At 46.3% G+C, this 16,923-nt stretch overlaps 1 pseudogene across 1 annotated transcript in view; it reads right to left on the reverse strand.

Annotated features, from left to right (window-relative positions):
- The window catches only part of LOC311128828 (interleukin-1 receptor type 1-like), a 37,336-nt pseudogene that overhangs the window by 13,916 nt on the left and 6,497 nt on the right, over positions 1-16,923 (reverse strand). The window contains exon 2 of the transcript in view: positions 5,236-5,313. The product of the transcript in view is annotated as an interleukin-1 receptor type 1-like (transcript). The remainder of the gene's footprint in view (positions 1-5,235; positions 5,314-16,923) is intronic.

A 16,923-nucleotide genomic window follows, 5' to 3' on the forward strand; every position in this document is an offset into this window, starting at 1 on the left:
CATCAGGGATAAAATTGTAGACCTGCACAAGGCTGGTATGGGCTACAGGACAATAGGCAAGCATCTTGGTGAGAAGGCAACAACTGTTGGCGCAATTATTAGAAAATGGAAGAAGTTCAAGATGACGGTCAATCACCCTCGGTCTGGGGCTCCATGCAAGATCTCACCTCGTGGGGCATCAATGATTGAGAGGAAGGTGAGGGATCAGCCCAGAACTACACGGCAGGACCTGGTCAATGACCTGAAGAGAGCTGGGACCACAGTCTCAAAGAAAACCATTAGTAACACACTACGCCGTCATGGATTAAAATCCTGCAGCGCACGCAAGGTCCCCCTGCTCAAGCCAGTGCATGTCCAGGCCCGTCTAAAGTTTGCCAATGACCATCTGGATGATCCAGAAGAGGAATGGGAGAAGGTCATGTGGTCTGATGAGACAAAAATAGAGCTTTTTGGTCTAAACTCCACTCGCCGTGTTTGGAGGAAGAAGAAGAATGAGTACAACCCCAAGAACACCATCCCAACCGTGAAGCATGGAGGTGGAAACATCATTCTTTGGGGATGCTTTTCTGCAAAGGGGACAGGATGACTGCACCGTATTGAGGGGAGGATGGATGGGGCCATGTATCGCGAGATCTTGGCCAACAACCTCCTTCCCTCAGTAAGAGCATTGAAGATGGGTCGTGGCTGGGTCTTCCAGCATGACAACGACCCGAAACACACAGCCAGGGCAACTAAGGAATGGCTCCGTAAGAAGCATCTCAAGGTCCTGGAGTGGCCTAGCCAGTCTCCAGACCTGAACCCAATAGAAAATCTTTGGAGGGAGCTGAAAGTCCGAATTGCCCAGCGACAGCCCCGAAACCTGAAGGATCTGGAGAAGGTCTGTATGGAGGAGTGGGCCAAAATCCCTGCTGCAGTGTGTACAAACCTGGTGAAGACCTACAGGAAACGTATGATCTCTGTAATTGCAAACAAAGGTTTCTGTACCAAATATTAAGTTCTGCTTTTCTGATGTATCAAATACTTATGTCATGCAATAAAATGCAAATTAATTACTTAAAAATCATACAATGTGATTTTCTGGATTTTTGTTTTAGATTCCGTCTCTCACAGTTGAAGTGTACCTATGATAAAAATGACAGACCTCTACATGCTTTGTAAGTAGGAAAACCTGCAAAATCGGCAGTGTATCAAATACTTGTTCTCCCCACTGTATATATATATATATATATATATATATATATATTTAACACAATGCCATACAGTGCATTCGGAAAGTATTCAGACCCCTTCACTTGTTCCACATTTTGTTACATTACAGCCTTAAATAAATGTGTTTTTTTCCTTATCAATCTACACAAAATACCCCATATTGACAAAGCAAAAACAGGTTTTACATTTTTTTTGCAAATCAATTAAAAATTAAAAACGGAAATATCACATTTACATAAATATTCAGACCCTTTACTCAGTACTTTGTTGAAGCACCTTTGGCAGCGATTACAGCCTCAAATCTTCTTGGGTATGATGCCACAAGCTTGGCACACCTGTATTTGGGGAGTTTCTCCCATTCCTCTCTGCAGATCCTGTCAAGCTCTGTAAGGTTACATGGGGAGCATCGCTGCACAGCTATTTTCAGGTCTCTCCAGAGCTGTTCGATCGAATTCATGTCCGGGCTCTGGCTGGGCCACTCAAGGACATTCAGAGGCCTGTCCCGAAGCCACTCCTGCGTTGTCTTGGCTGTGTGCTTAGGGTCGTTGTCCTGTTGGAAGGTGAACCATCGCCCCAGTCTGAGGTCTGGAGCAGGTTTTCATCAAGGATCTCTCTTCTGTACTTTGCTCCGTTCACCTTTCCACATCAAGATGCTGCCACCACCATGCTTCACCGTAGGGATGGTATTGGCCAGGTGATGAGTGGTGCCTGGTTTCCTCCAGACGGGACGCTTGGCATTCAGGCCAAAGAGTTCAATCTTGGTTTCATTAGACCAGAGAATCTTGTTTCTCTTGGTCTGTGAGTCCTTAGGTGCCTTTTGGCAAACTCCCGAGTGGCGCAGTGGTCTAAGGCACTGCATCGCAGTGCTAGCTGTGCCACTAGAGATCCTGGTTTGAATCCAGGCTCTGTCGTAGCCGGCCGCGACCGGGAGACCCATGGGGCGGCGCACAATTGGCCCAGCGTCGTGCAGGGTAGGGGAGGGAATGGCCGGCAGGGATGTAGCTCAGTTGGTAGAGCATGGCGTTTGCAACGCCAGGGTTGTGGGATTGATTCCCACGGGGGGCCAGTATTATTATATATTTTTATTATTAACTGTAAGTCGCTCTGGCTAAGAGCGTCTGCTAAATGACTAAAATGTAAAATGTAAACGTAAGCGGGCTGTCATGTGCCTTTTACTGAGGAGTGGCTTCCGTCTGGCATCTCTACCATAAAGGCCTGATTGGTGGAGTGCTGCAGAGATGGTTGTCCTTCTGGAAGGTTCTCCCATCTCCATAGAGGACCTCTGGAGCTCTGTCAGAGTGACCATCAGGTTCTTGGTCACCTCCCTAACCAAGAACCTTCTCTCCTGATTGCTCAGTTTGGCCAGGCTGCAAGCTATAGTAAGAGTCTTGGTGGTTCCAAACTTCTTCCATTTAAGAATGATGGAGGGCACTGTGTTCTTGGGGACCTTCAATGCTGCAGAAAGGTTTTGGTACCCTTCTCCATATCTGTGCCTCGACACAATCCTTTCTTGGAGCTCAACGGACAATTCCTTTGACCTCATGGCTTGGTTTTTGCTCTGACATGCACTGTCAACTGTGGGACAGGTGTGTGCCTTTCCAAATCATGTCCAATCAATTGAATTTACCACAGGTGGACTCCAATCAAGTTGTAGAAACATCTCAAGGATGATCAATGGAAATAGGATGCACCTGAGCTCAATTTCGAGTCTCATAGCAAAGGGTCTGAATATTTATGTAAATACTTGTTTATTTTTTTGGGTAAACATTTCTAAAAACCTGTTTTCTCACTTTGTCTTTATGGGGTATTTTGTGTAGATTGATGAGGAAAAATTTGCATTTAATCAATTTTAGAATAAGGCTGTAACGTAACAAAATGTGGAAAAGGTGAAGGGGTCTGAATAGTTGTGCACTGTATTTATTTCATAAGGCTTTATTTTGTGGGCATAGTTTTAACCAAATAAAGGAGCCTGAAACTCATGCACGTCACTTTGAACTAAAACCATGCCCATCATTATCATATTTCCCAGCTTGCTCTATCGCAGGATGATTGTTTTTAGAATTGTTTGTTTCAATATCTATATTTGTGCAGGTGCATTGATTGATTGATTAATATTATGCTACACAAAGATAAATAAGTGTTTGTCTCCCTTTAGTCACAAATGTAAACCTTTTATTCTGAGATTGTAACACAAGGGCCTGAAACCCATGGTTTACAAGCCACATCAGGCCTGCAAGTCACATTATGCTAGCTTGCAAGGTGACATGTAATTCCTATTGGAATCCAATCAGTGGGTGGAGATCCAACAGTTGGAATAATTATTCACCTGAAATCTGCATTCAGAATGACTGCCTGGGTTAGGAACATTAGGAACTAACTGATTTGAACTAACTAATTGGATTAGTTTATAAAAATGTATGTCATTTATCTTTGTGTAGCACAAGATTAATCAGTCAATCAATGTATGTGCACAAACATAGATATTGAAACAAACAATTCTGAAATATCAACCTGCAATAGAGCCTGCTGGGAAATATGATAATAATGACGTGGTTTTAGTTCAAAGTTATATGTATGAGTTTCAGGCCCCTAAAAAAGGGTAAAACTAGGCCCTCAAAATGGCGTGTGGTATTGTGTTAAACATATATATTTTTAATGATAACATTCACTTAGGATCTCACTTAATACTGGGTGAAGTCCATAGGACCGAAAATGGATGAATACATCAACCATGTCTTTGTCAATAACAAATATAGTCATTGGTGATAACTCTACAATTTACTCAAAAGGCAAGGCACTCTGGGAAATATTTGAATAAGGCTTTACACTAATCCGTAAGTTAATTTAACACTGTTCCGGTGTTTATATGGGGTCCATAGACAACACTTTCAGTGTTGATTTAAAGGTCATGAATAGTTAAAATGATGTTTTTCATGAAATGTGATGATATTTGAAGGAAACCAGATCAAAGTATGATGACTAAAGTATGATAAGTTATACATTGATAAAGTTTGATCATAAAGTTACTGGTCCCCTCCCCCATGTCAAACACTTGGATTCATTATTTAGGGGACAACGTGACATCACCTTAACTCTCATTTTAACACACCACTGGTACTGTAACATGATATTCTCTTACCTAACTTAAATAAGTACCGCCTTTTAACCAACATCGGGGCAGAGGGGCGTGGTTTATACATCTAGATAGCTACTCTACTGGCGCCAAAATGTGACTGAATGGTGTCAGCAAATATAATTACAAGTTTACCCTATCAATCTATGGCAAATATTCTTATATGTTTCCCCTTTCATCTGTGTCTGGTGTTAGCTAGTTACTGGCTAGCGAGGTCTTCAGCCAGCATGGAACAAAAGGGGGAGAAGGGTCATTCAAAACTCTGACTCAGTTGTCATGTCAACACATCCGTCAGTGCTGCTGTGAAACACATCACAAAAGACATGCCAAACGGGAGATATATATATATATAAATGACATCAATGATGCAATTTCAATGTTGTTTGAGTTGCTTTTTGTGTCACCAAATTTGCTTAAGATGATTTTACTGCAACACTGCTCACTGCATCCAAGTTGCTTGACATAGGTGTTTCAAAGAGCTGTCAGTCAAGGCAAACTAATTAATATAAGCTCACCACCCACTCAGCCTGTCTTTTTCAACTTCCTGGTAGTTACCCATGAGAGAAAAAGTACTTTTCAGAATGACTGTTCAGGACCTTTAAAACTCTGTTTTTTTTAAACTGGAGAATTTGCTGTGTGCTTAACCTTTCAGAACAACAAGAAACATAGATATTTGCAGGGCTGCTGTTTCAAAGGATTTAATTCCATCAACACCCACCAGAGGTCAGAGTTAAGTCATGACAAAGTGAAGGACCATGTTTCTGCCTATAGAGCTGTTCAATTGATACAGTTTAATTCAATCTGTACTTCTAGCTGTCCTCGTAACATGATTGATTGATTGATTGATTAATTAATGGCTGATGAATTATGTTGGTAAAGTCCATGCTACTTACCTCCTACTGCCTTGGCGCTGCCAGTGAGACAGAGGAGTGAGAAGAGTGAGAGCTGCAACATCTGACTCCAATCCATAGCTGAAACAAAGAGAAACACAGAATCACTTGTGAGTTTTAGTCAGGCATTGCCATAATAGGCTCAAACAAACTATCAGAATCAAGGGTCACATCACACTATCCAAAATCTTCAGCAAAAGAAATGATCTCACACACACAAACGTATCATGCTTCTTTCTGACCATCCACTGAATCCCTTACTTGTCAACTGAATGTCTGTTTCCCACACAAACACACACACCAGAGCTACACAGCAAATTATAGACTGAGAGTTTTAAATTAACACTGAAAGTGTGGACCCCTATAGACACTGGAAAGTGTTCAATTAACACACTGCTTGGTGTAAAGCCTTATTTTGTAGACTGCAATGTCAAATTTTCCTTGAAAATTATTGCACGTCACATAATCTAATACAAAAATATGAACATTATTATTTACATATTACACTAAAGTGGTTACTATACCATTGGGGATATCACATTATGATTTGCATAGGCTTTTAAGGAACTCATATACTTTTTTTTTTTTTTTTGGTATACTTCTGTAGGCTTAATTATAACTACAAATATGTAAGTGTTCAACCGTGACATGTGCTAACAATTCAACAGAACAGATTAACCCGAATTACATTTACTCCCATGGGTGGACAAAAATAACTTCCTGAAAGCCACGCCCCTACTACGCCAAGCCTCCAGTCTTATTATGATTTGACCCCCTCTGTAAAATCACAATAACCCAGCATCACCAAACCAACCTTGCTCTTTTTAAAAAACAACCAAACTAAGTGACCCAACGCCTGCAACCCAGCAGTTGGGTCATCCAAACAACCCAGGATGTTTTAGAGTGTAAGCCCTCATGAGGCCTTAAGAAATACATATTGTATTGTGTTAAAGGTATTGAACAGTAATTCTGAAAAGTACTTTTTCTGTCATGGCTAACTACCAGGAAGTTTGAAAAGAGGCTGAGTGTGCAGGGAGCTTATATTCATGATCTCGCCTTGACTGACAGCTCTTTGAAACTCCCATGTCAAGCAACTTGGATGCAGTGAGCAGTGTTGCAGCAAAATCATCTCAAGCAAATTTGGTGATACACAAAGCAACTCAAACACTGAAATTGCATCAATGATATCAATTATTTTTTATACATCTCTTGTTTGGCATGTCTCTTGTGACGCAGTTCACAAGAGCACTGATGGATGTGTTGACTTGACAACTGCGTCAGCGTTTTGAATGACCCTTCCCCCCTTTGTTTCATGCTGGCTGAAGACCTAGCTAGCCAGTAGCAAGCTAACACCAGTCACAGATGAAAGGGGAAACATATAAGTATCTTTGCCATAGATAAACAGGGAAAACTTTTATTTATATTTGATGACACCCTAAAGTCAAATTTGGCACCAGTAGAGTAGCTTTCTGGCTATATAAACCACGTCCCTATGCAAAGATGCCTTCACTCCGGAGCCAGAGCAATCCGCTTCACCGGGGTCCAGTCCAGCTCCGGTCAGCGGCTCCACTCCGGAGCCAGAGCAGTCCGCTCCACCGGTGCCTGATCCAGCTCCGGTCAGCGGCTCCAGTCCGGAGCCTGAGCAGTCCGCTCCACCGGTGCCCGGTCCAGCTCCGGTCAGCGGCTCCAGTCCAGACCCAGACGTCAGCCCCTCTCCAGGTTCGGGGTCTCCCACACCAGGGTCCAGACAGGGCTTGGAGTGTAGTGGGAGGAAGGAGAGGGGAAGCAACGCGCCGAGGTCTAGACCAGACCAGGGGCGCAACTGGGAGGCGAAGAGTGAGAGGTCGTCATGGCCTGAGCCGGATCCGCCTCTGAGGCAGAATGCCCACCCGGCCCCTACCCTGTTATGTTTATGTTGTGCGGTCGGAGTCCGCACCTTTGGGGGGGGGTACTGTCACGCCCTGACTCAGGGGACGCTTATATGTTGAGTCAGGGTGTGTATATTCCTTGTTGTGTTTGTTCTATGTTGTAGGATCTAGTATGTCTAGATCTATGTTGGCAGGTGTGGTTCCCAATCAGAGGCAGCTGTCGCTCATTGTCTCTGATTGGGGACCATACTTAGGCAGCCTATTGGCACTAGTGGGTTGTGGGATCTTGTTCCGTGTGAGGTTTGTTGTGTGTACCGTAGAACGTCACGTATCGTTGGTTTATTGTTTTGTCGTTGTGTTTATTCATTTAATAAACATGTATGCATATCACGCTGCGCCTTGGTCTGACCCGTCTATGAACGAACGTGACATTCCCTCAGGAATTTCCCTGTATTTAGCGCCATTCATCATTCCTTTAATTCTGACCAGTTTCCCAGTCCCTGCCAATGAAAAACATCCCCACAGCATGATGCTGCCACCACCAGGGATGGTGGTCTCGAGGTGATAAGAGGTTTTGGGTTTGCGCCAGACATAGCATTTTCTTTGATGGCCAAAAAGCTCAATTTTAGTCTCAACTGAACAGAGTACCTTCATCCATATGTTTGGGGAGTCTCCCACATGTCTTTTGGTGAACACCAAACATGTTTGCTTATTTTTTTCTTTAAGCAATGGGTTTTTTTCTGGTCACTCTTCCGTAAAAAGCCCAGCTCTGTGGAGTGTACGGCTTAAAGTGGTCCTATGGACAGATACTCCAATCTCCGCTGTGGAGCTTTGCAGCTCTTTCAGGGTTATCTTTGGTCTCTTTGTTGCCTCTCTGATTAATGCCCTCCTTGCCTGGTCTGTGAGTTTTGGTGGGCGGGCGGCCCTCTCTTGGCAGGTTTGTTGTGGTGCCATATTCTTTAAACATTTTTATAATGGATTTAATGGTGCTCCGTGGGATGTTAAAAGTTTCTGATATTTTTTTATAACCCAACCCTGATCTGTACTTCTCCACAAATGTGTACCTGACCTGTTTGGAGAGCTCCTTGGTCTTCATGGTACCCCTTGCTTGGTGGTGCCCCTTGCTTAGTGGTGTTGCAGACGCTGGGGCCTTTCAGAACAGGTGTATATATACTGAGATCATGTGCCAGATCATGTGACACATACAGTGAGGGAAAAAAGTATTTGATCCCCTGCTAATTTTGTACGTTTGCCCACTGACAAAGACATGATCAGTCTATAATTTTAATGGTAGGTTTATTTGAACAGTGAGAGACAGAATAACCAAAAAAAAATCCAGAAGAACGCATGTCAAAAATGTTATAAATTGATTTGCATTTTAATGAGGGAAATAAGTATTTGACCCCCTCTCAATCAGAAAGATTTCTGGCTCCCAGGTGTCTTTTATACAGGTAACGAGCTGAGATTAGGACCACACTCTTAAAGGGAGTGCTCCTAATCTCAGCTTGTTACCTGTATAAAAGACACCTGTCCACAGAAGCAATCAATCAATCAGATTCCAAACTCTCCACCATGGCCAAGACCAAAGAGCTCTCCAAGGATGTCAAGGACAAGATTGTAGACCTACACAAGGCTGGAATGGGCTACAAGACCATCGCCAAGCAGCTTGGTGAGAAGGTGACAACAGTTGGTGCAATTATTCGCAAATGGAAGAAACACAAAAGAACTGTAAATCTCCCTCGGCCCGGGGCTCCATGCAAAATCTCACCTCGTGGAGTTGCAATGATCATGAGAACGGTGAGGAATCAGCCCAGAACTACACGGGAGGATCTTGTCAATGATCTCAAGGCAGCTGGGACCATAGTCACCAAGAAAACAATTGGTAACACACTATGCCGTGAAGGACTGAAATCCTGCAGCGCCCGCAAGGTCCCCCTGCTCAAGAAAGCACATATACAGGCCGGTCTGAAGTGTGCCAATGAACATCTGAATGATTCAGAGGAGAACTGGGTGAAAGTGTTGTGGTCAGATGAGACCAAAATCGAGCTCTTTGGGATCAACTCAACTCGCCTTGTTTGGAGGAGGAGGAATGCTGCCTATGACCCCAAGAACACCATCCCGACCGTCAAACATGGAGGTGGAAACATTATGCTTTCTGGGTGTTTTTCTGCTAAGTGTCACGGATTCTGCCGAGGCTGCTCCTCCTCCTTGCTCGGCAGGCTTCGGCGTTCGTCGTCCCCGGAGTACTAGCTACCACCGTTAGATGTTTCGGTGTTTGATTGGTTTGGTCTGTCTGTTGCACCTGTGTCCGTTTGTGTCTGATTATGTGTCCTATAAGTTTCCTGCTTTGTGTTTGTTAGTTTGTGTGTTATTTTCCGCCTGTCAGTTGGTGTCGCTTGTGCTGTACTCTGGACTTTGTGTATAGTGACGCACTGTATTTGCGTTGTCGCTCGCCTCCTTGTTGTTGAGGTCCTTTATTTTGTATTGTTATACAGTTAGTAAAGTCTTGTTTGACTCAGCCTATGCGTCCTGCGTCTGACTCCTCAACCGCATCCACATCAACGCTGACGGAATAACACACCTGCTGTGGAGTCAGCAGGAGCAGCGGCGGCACCCAAGTCGCTGGAGGAACGGATCAGCGATCAAGACACCATGATCCGGCAACTTGGGGCCGCCATGAACGAGGTGTCCAACACTCTGCGCCGTTTGGTCATTGGAGAGGTGCCCACACCTTACCATCACCATCGGCCAGTCCTCCTCTCCCAGCACCGGAACCCAGTGGCATTCGGCTCTCGCTCCCGAGGGCATATGATGGTACCGCAGCCGGGTGTCAGGGGTTCCTCCTGCAGGTGGAACTCTACCTGGCCACCATACACCCGGCGCCCTCGGGATACGAGAGCGTCTCCGCCCTCATCTCCTGTCTATCCGGCAAGGCGTTGGAGTGGGCCAACGCCGAATGGAGGGGAATAGACGCCGCCACCATCACCTACGCGTTCTCCCGCCGCTTCAGGGCTGTGTTCGATCATCCACCTGAGGGGAAGGCGGCGGGGGAGCGTCTGTTCCACCTCCGACAGGGGAAGAGGAGTGCACAGGAGTTCGCCCTGGAGTTCCGGACTTTAGCGGCGGATGCGGGGTGGAATGAGAGTTGATCGGGAATTTTGTTTTAGGTTAGGAATTCCCCTTCGGCCGGTGGAAGCCCCCTTCCCTGTTCATGCTCTAGACAGCCGGCCGCTGGGGTCGGGGTTGATTAGAGAAGTCACAGCACCACTTAAGATGACTACGCAGGGGGGTCATGAGGAGATCATTCAGTTTTATCTGATCGAATCTCCTGCGTATCCCATGGTGCTGGGGCTTCCCTGGTTAAGCGCCCATGATCCTACCATTGCGTGGCAACAGAGGGCTCTTATGGAGTGGTCTGCCCAGTGTGTGGGGAGATGTCTAGGTGTTTCCTTAGGGGCGACCTCGGTGGAGAGTCCGAACCAAGTGCCCGCAATGCGCATTCCCCCTGAATATGAGGATTTAGCACTTGTGTTCAGCAAGACTAGGGCAACACGGCTGCCACCTCATAGACAGGGGGATTGTGCGATAGATCTCCAAACAGGAGCGGCACTTCCGCGGAGCCGTGTGTATCCCGTCTCAAGAGGAGACAGCGGCTATGGAGACTTACATAGCCGAGTCCTTGGAACAGGGATACATACGGTCCTCCACTTCCCCGGTTTCCTCGAGTTTCTTCTTTGTGAAGAAGAAGGACGGGGGTTTGCGCCCGTGTATTGATTACCGTAGTCTCAATCAGATCACGGTTAAGTACAGTTATCCTCTTCCTCTGATTGCGACTATGACTGAGTCATTACGCGGAGCGCGGTTCTTCACAAAGTTGGATCTCAGGAGCGCGTACAATCTGGTGCGCATTAGGGAGGGAGATGAATGGAAAACAGCATTTAGCACCACCTCGGGTCATTACGAGTATCTCGTCATGCCATACGGGTTAATGAATGCTCCTTCAGTCTTCCAATCCTTTGTGGACGAGATTTTCCGGGTCATGCATGGGCAGGGTGTGGTAGTATACATCAACGACATCCTAGTGTACTCTTCTACACGAGCCGAGCATGTAGCCCTGGTGCGCCGAGTGTTGAGGAGGCTGTTGGAGCATGACTTGTATGTCAAGGCAGAGAAATGCTTGTTTTTCCAGGAGTCCATCTCCTTTTTGGGTTATCGATTGTCCGCGTCTGGTGTGAAGATAGAGGTTGACCGTGTGTCGGCCGTGCGTAATTGGCAAACTCCAACCACTGTAAAGGAGGTGCAGCAGTTTTGGGGTTTTGCTAATTACTACCGGAGGTTTATCCGGGGCTTTGAACAGGTGGCAGCTCCCATTACGTCCCTGCTGAAGGGGGGCCCGGTGCGTTTGCAGTGGTCAGCTGAAGCGGACAGGGCATTTGTTAAACTGAAGAACCTGTTCACTTCGGCTCCGGTGCTGGCGCATCCGGACCCCGCTTTACCATTCCAAGTTGAGGTAGACGCGTCAGAGGCCGGTATTGGGGCAGTTCTGTCGCAACGGTCCGGCACGCCACCTAAACTCCGCCCCTGTGCGTTCTATTCTAAGAAGCTCAGCCCGGCGGAGCGTAATTATGACGTAGGGGACAGGGAGCTGTTAGCCGTGGTTCAGGCCCTAAAGGTGTGGAGGCATTGGCTTGAGGGGGCTCAACACCCTTTCCTCATTCTGACTGACCACCGTAACCTGGAGTACATCCGGGCAGCTAGGAGATTAAACCCTCGTCAGGCTAGGTGGAACATGTTCCTGACCCGGTTTGTTTTTAAGATCACATACATCCCAGGGTCCCAGAACGGTAAGGCAGACGCCCTGTCCCGGCGGTATGACACAGAGGAGAGGTCCATTGAGCCTACTCCCATACTGCCGGAGTCTTGTCTGGTGACTCCGGTGGTGTGGGAGGTCGATGCGGAGATCGAGCGGGCATTGCGTACCGACCCTACTCCCCCAGAGTGTCCTGTGGGGCGGACGTACGTTCCGCTCGAGGTTCGTGATCGCCTTATTTATTGGGCTCATACATCACCCTCCTCTGGACATCCAGGTATTGGCCGGACAGTGCACTGCCTTAGCGTGAAATACTGGTGGCCAACGTTAGCTAGGGATGTGAGGGTTTATGTCTCCTCCTGCTCGGTGTGCGCCCAGTGTAAGGCGCCTAGACACCTGCCCAGGGGAAAGTTACATCCCCTGCCCGTTCCACAACGACCATGGTCCCACCTCTCGGTGGATTTTGTGACCGACCTTCCCCCCTCCCAGGGGAATACCACCATTTTGGTCGTTGTGGATCGGTTTTCCAAGGCCTGTCGTCTCCTTCCAATGCCGGGTCTTCCTACTGCCCTACAGACCGCTGAGGCCCTATTTACCCACGTTTTCCGGCACTATGGGGTTCCCGAGGATATAGTGTCTGACCGAGGTCCCGAGTTCACCTCCAGAGTCTGGGGGGCATTCATGGAACGCTTGGGGGTCTCGGTGAGCCTTACCTCGGGTTACCACCCAGAGAGCAATGGGCAGGTAGAACGAGTCAACCAGGATGTGGGTAGGTTTCTGAGGTCCTATTGCCAGGGCCGGCCAGAGGAGTGGTCAAGGTATATCCCCTGGGCAGAGATGGCACAGAACTCTCTCCGCCACTCCTCCACCAATCTAACCCCTTTCCAGTGTGTGTTAGGGTATCAGCCGGTTCTGGCACCTTGGCACGAGAGCCAGATCGAGGCTCCTGCGGTGGATGAGTGGATTCGGCGCTCGGAGGAGACGTGGAACGCTGCACATGTCCATCTGCAGCGGGCCATCCGTCGACAGAAGGCGAGCGCCGATCGCCACCGCAGTGAGGGACCGGTGTACGCACCGGGAGATCGAATCTGGCTCTCGACTCGAAACCTGCCCCTCCGCCTGCCCTGCCGGAAGCTGGGTCTGCGGTTTGTGGGGCCTTTTAAAGTCCTGAGGAGATTGAACGAGGTGTGTTACAGGTTACAACTGCCTATTGATTATAAGAATATTAACCCCTCGTTCCATGTGTGTCTTCTCAGGTCGGTGGTAGCTGGTCCACTCCAGGAAGGTGAGATAGGAGAGACCCCTCCGCTCCCACTGGACATCGAGGGAGCTCCGGCGTACACGGTCAGGACCATCTTGGACTCGAGACATCGGATGGGGGGTCTCCAGTATCTCGTGGAGTGGAAGGGTACGGCCCGGAGGAACGGTGCTGGGTGCCTAGGAGGGATATCCTAGATCCATCCCTCCTGACTGAGTTCCACCGTGGTCATCCCACGCGCCCGGCTCCGCGTCCTCCTGGTCGTCCCTGAGGCCGGGGTCGGCGCACGGCTGGAGCCGCGCGTCAAGGGGGGGGTACTGTCACGGATTCTGCCGAGGCTGCTCCTCCTCCTTGCTCGGCCAGGCTTCGGCGTTCGTCGTCCCCGGAGTACTAGCTACCACCATTAGATGTTTCGATGTTTGATTGGTTTGGTCTGTCTGTTGCACCTGTGTCCGTTTGTGTCTGATTATGTGTCCTATAAGTTTCCTGCTTTGTGTTTGTTAGTTTGTGTGTTATTTTCCGCCTGTCAGTTGGTGTCGCTTGTGCTGTACTCTGGACTTTGTGTATAGTGACGCACTGTATCTGCGTTGTCGCTCGCCTCCTTCTTGTTGAGGTCGTTTATTTTGTATTGTTATACAGTTAGTAAAGCCTATGCGTCCTGCGTCTGACTCCTCAACCGCATCCACATCAACGCTGACACTAAGGGGACAGGACAATTTCACCACATCAAAGGGACGATGGACGGGGCCATGTACCGTCAAATCTTGGGTGAGAACCTCCTTCCCTCAGCCAGGGCATTGAAAATGGGTTGTGGATGGGTATTCCAGCATGACAATGACCCAAAACACACGGCCAAGGCAACAAAGGAGTGGCTCAAGAAGAAGCACATTAAGGTCCTGGAGTGGCCTAGCCAGTCTCCAGACCTTAATCCCATAGAAAATCTGTGGAGGGAGCTGAAGGTTCGAGTTGCCAAACGTCAGCCTCGAAACCTTAATGACTTGGAGAAGATCTGCAAAGAGGAGTGGGACAAAATCCCTCCTGAGATGTGTGCAAACCTGGTGGCCAACTACAAGAAACATCTGACCTCTGTGATTGCCAACAAGGGTTTTGCCACCAAATACTAAGTCATGTTTTGCAGAGGGGTCAAATACTTATTTCCCTCATTAAAATGCAAATCAATTTATAACATTTTTTACATGCATTTTTCTGGATTTTATTGTTGTTATTCTGTCTCTCACTGTTCAAATAAACCTACCATTAAAATGATAGACTGATCATGTCTTTGTCAGTGGGCAAACGTACAAAATCAGCAGGGGATCAAATACTTTTTTCCCCTCACTGTAGATTGCACACAGGTGGACTTTTTTAACTAATTATGCGACTTCTGAAGGTAATTGGTTGCACCAGATCTTATTTAGGGCCTTCATAGCAAAGGGGGTGAATACATATGCACGCACCACTTTTCCGTTATTTATTTTTTAGAATTTTTTGAAACAAGTTATTTTTTTCATTTCACTTCACCAATTTGGACTATTTTGTGTATGGCCATTATATGAAATCCAAATAAAAATCAATTTAAATTACAGGTTGTAATGCAACAAAATAGGAAAAACGCCAAGGGGGATGAATACTTTTGCAAGGCACTGTACTTTGGTCATCATACTTTGATCTGCTTTCCTTCAAATATCATCAAATTTCATGAAAAACATGATTTTGAATAGTCTTAAATAGTTACATTTGAATGATAACATGTTCACTTAGGATCTCACTTGGTGAAGTCCATAGGGGAATTTGCTGTGTAGAGGCAATCTGGGGCAGGCCTTTAAGGAAAACAAATTATATTTGACTACAGGAGTCACCACGGTAGTCAACAACCACAGCCCGTGGCAGGCAGGCAGGCAGGCTAATACCTCATACCTCATACCTGGAACAGGGCCAGACACATTCCCCATTCCACCACAGAAAGACTGACTGACATCTCCAGGGCTCTGGTGTTAACTGGATGACTAAAGGTAAAACATAAAACAACTGTAACGGAGAGAGAAAATGATCACCCGGGGTGAGCAACACTAACCCGGGAGAACTACCCTGCTGCATTCAAACCCTTAACAAGAACACCTGATTCTACTAGATGCTCACCAATATATTGATTAGTTGAATCAAAAAAATCTAATCAAAGTTTATTGCTCGCATACACAGTTTAGCAGATGTTATAGTGGGCGCAGCGAAATGCTTGCATTACTAGATCCTAACAGTTCAGTAAAATGTCAAACATCAGGTGTGTTATAGCAAAAGTGCATACTCAGTAGCTGTCCAGGAGCAGGGTTGGCCATCCCTGGAGTGATGATACTGTGCAGCACAAGAGTCTTGAGGTCAGTGTTTTGAAAGCTAAGATTCCTGTTCCCAGCTGGTCTGGATTGACTCACTGCATGACTTGAGTCTTGGAGTTTTCAATTCCCTCCTTCAATACAAGCTTGACTCTTTATCAAGGGGGGATGTTTGGTTGACTGGCCAGTTTATACTAAGTCTGACAGACACACTTCACAGTGGAGGTGTATAACTGTTTAACTGTATAACAGCTGTTATTACAACTAAGTTATCAACTGTGAGGTGTCACACTACCTTTGTCCACTTGTAATGAGAGTGATATCAAATGTACATTCTGCTACTACATGGAGTTTAGTTCGATATCTTTGCTTTATATTGGGTAACATCAGTGTCTATTCTGGATGATGTGCCATTGACGATATGCATTTAAAAATATATATTTTAGACATTTAGCAGACACTCTTATCCAGAGCAATTAGGGCTAAGTGCCTTGCTCAAGGGCACATCAACAGATTTTTCACCTAGCCGGCTCAGGGATTCGAACCAGCGATCTTTCAGTTACTGGCCCAGCGCTGTTAACTGCTAGGCTACAGTGATAAGGCTGTGCCTTGACAGAAGCACTAAAGGATGTGGAAACAAGAGTGCTAGTAGGCGCCAGAATGAAATCTACATCTGTGCTCCCATTTGCCCATGGTTATGACGCCCATCAAACAAGAGTGCTAGTAGGCGCCAGAATCGGATTGATGTTGAGTCGACCATAATGACTGCTTGTGCGATACAGGAAATGATCTCTCTACTTCTCAGCACAACCACCACATCAAAACACACTGATGGAGAGATTAAAACAAAGTGACAGAAAGATAAAGATAGAGAAAGGTGTTCACTAAGATTAAAAATGAATGGTGCCAACAAACGGAGAGAAAGAGGATGGATTAATTAAGTTAGATGTTGGTATTATAATGTGTGCTTTATTATATCTCGATGTGGTCCAATTTGTAGCTACAACTCAGAGCAGTCTCCTTGAAAAACATATATCCTTAGTAGGCCTACATCTGTGCTCCCATTTGCCCATGTTTCTTGGAGATCATTTGTATGGTAACATTTTATGATACTCAACTCATCCTGTGGTATAAGCACATTCATCCAGTAACTGTTTCATTACACCTCAAATTAATGTCACTATACTGAAGGTGTCTGTGCACACTTTGTAAAGCCATATGACATGGTTATGACGCTCATTATTTAATTAAATAATGTGACACAGAGGTTGGTAAATGACATAACATTTTATAACATCTGGTTATTTGTAGCATGTAATAACATATGACATAAGTTGTCATGCAGACTGTGTAACAGTTGACATTAGAGCATATGACAACAGTCCACAGTCATCTCCTTTTTCTTGATCAAATTGAGGGAGAGGTTGT

The sequence above is a fragment of the Coregonus lavaretus genome (genome assembly GCF_964263955.1).
Source record: "Coregonus lavaretus genome assembly, chromosome: 5".
In the NCBI taxonomy this organism is placed as follows: domain Eukaryota; kingdom Metazoa; phylum Chordata; class Actinopteri; order Salmoniformes; family Salmonidae; genus Coregonus; species Coregonus lavaretus.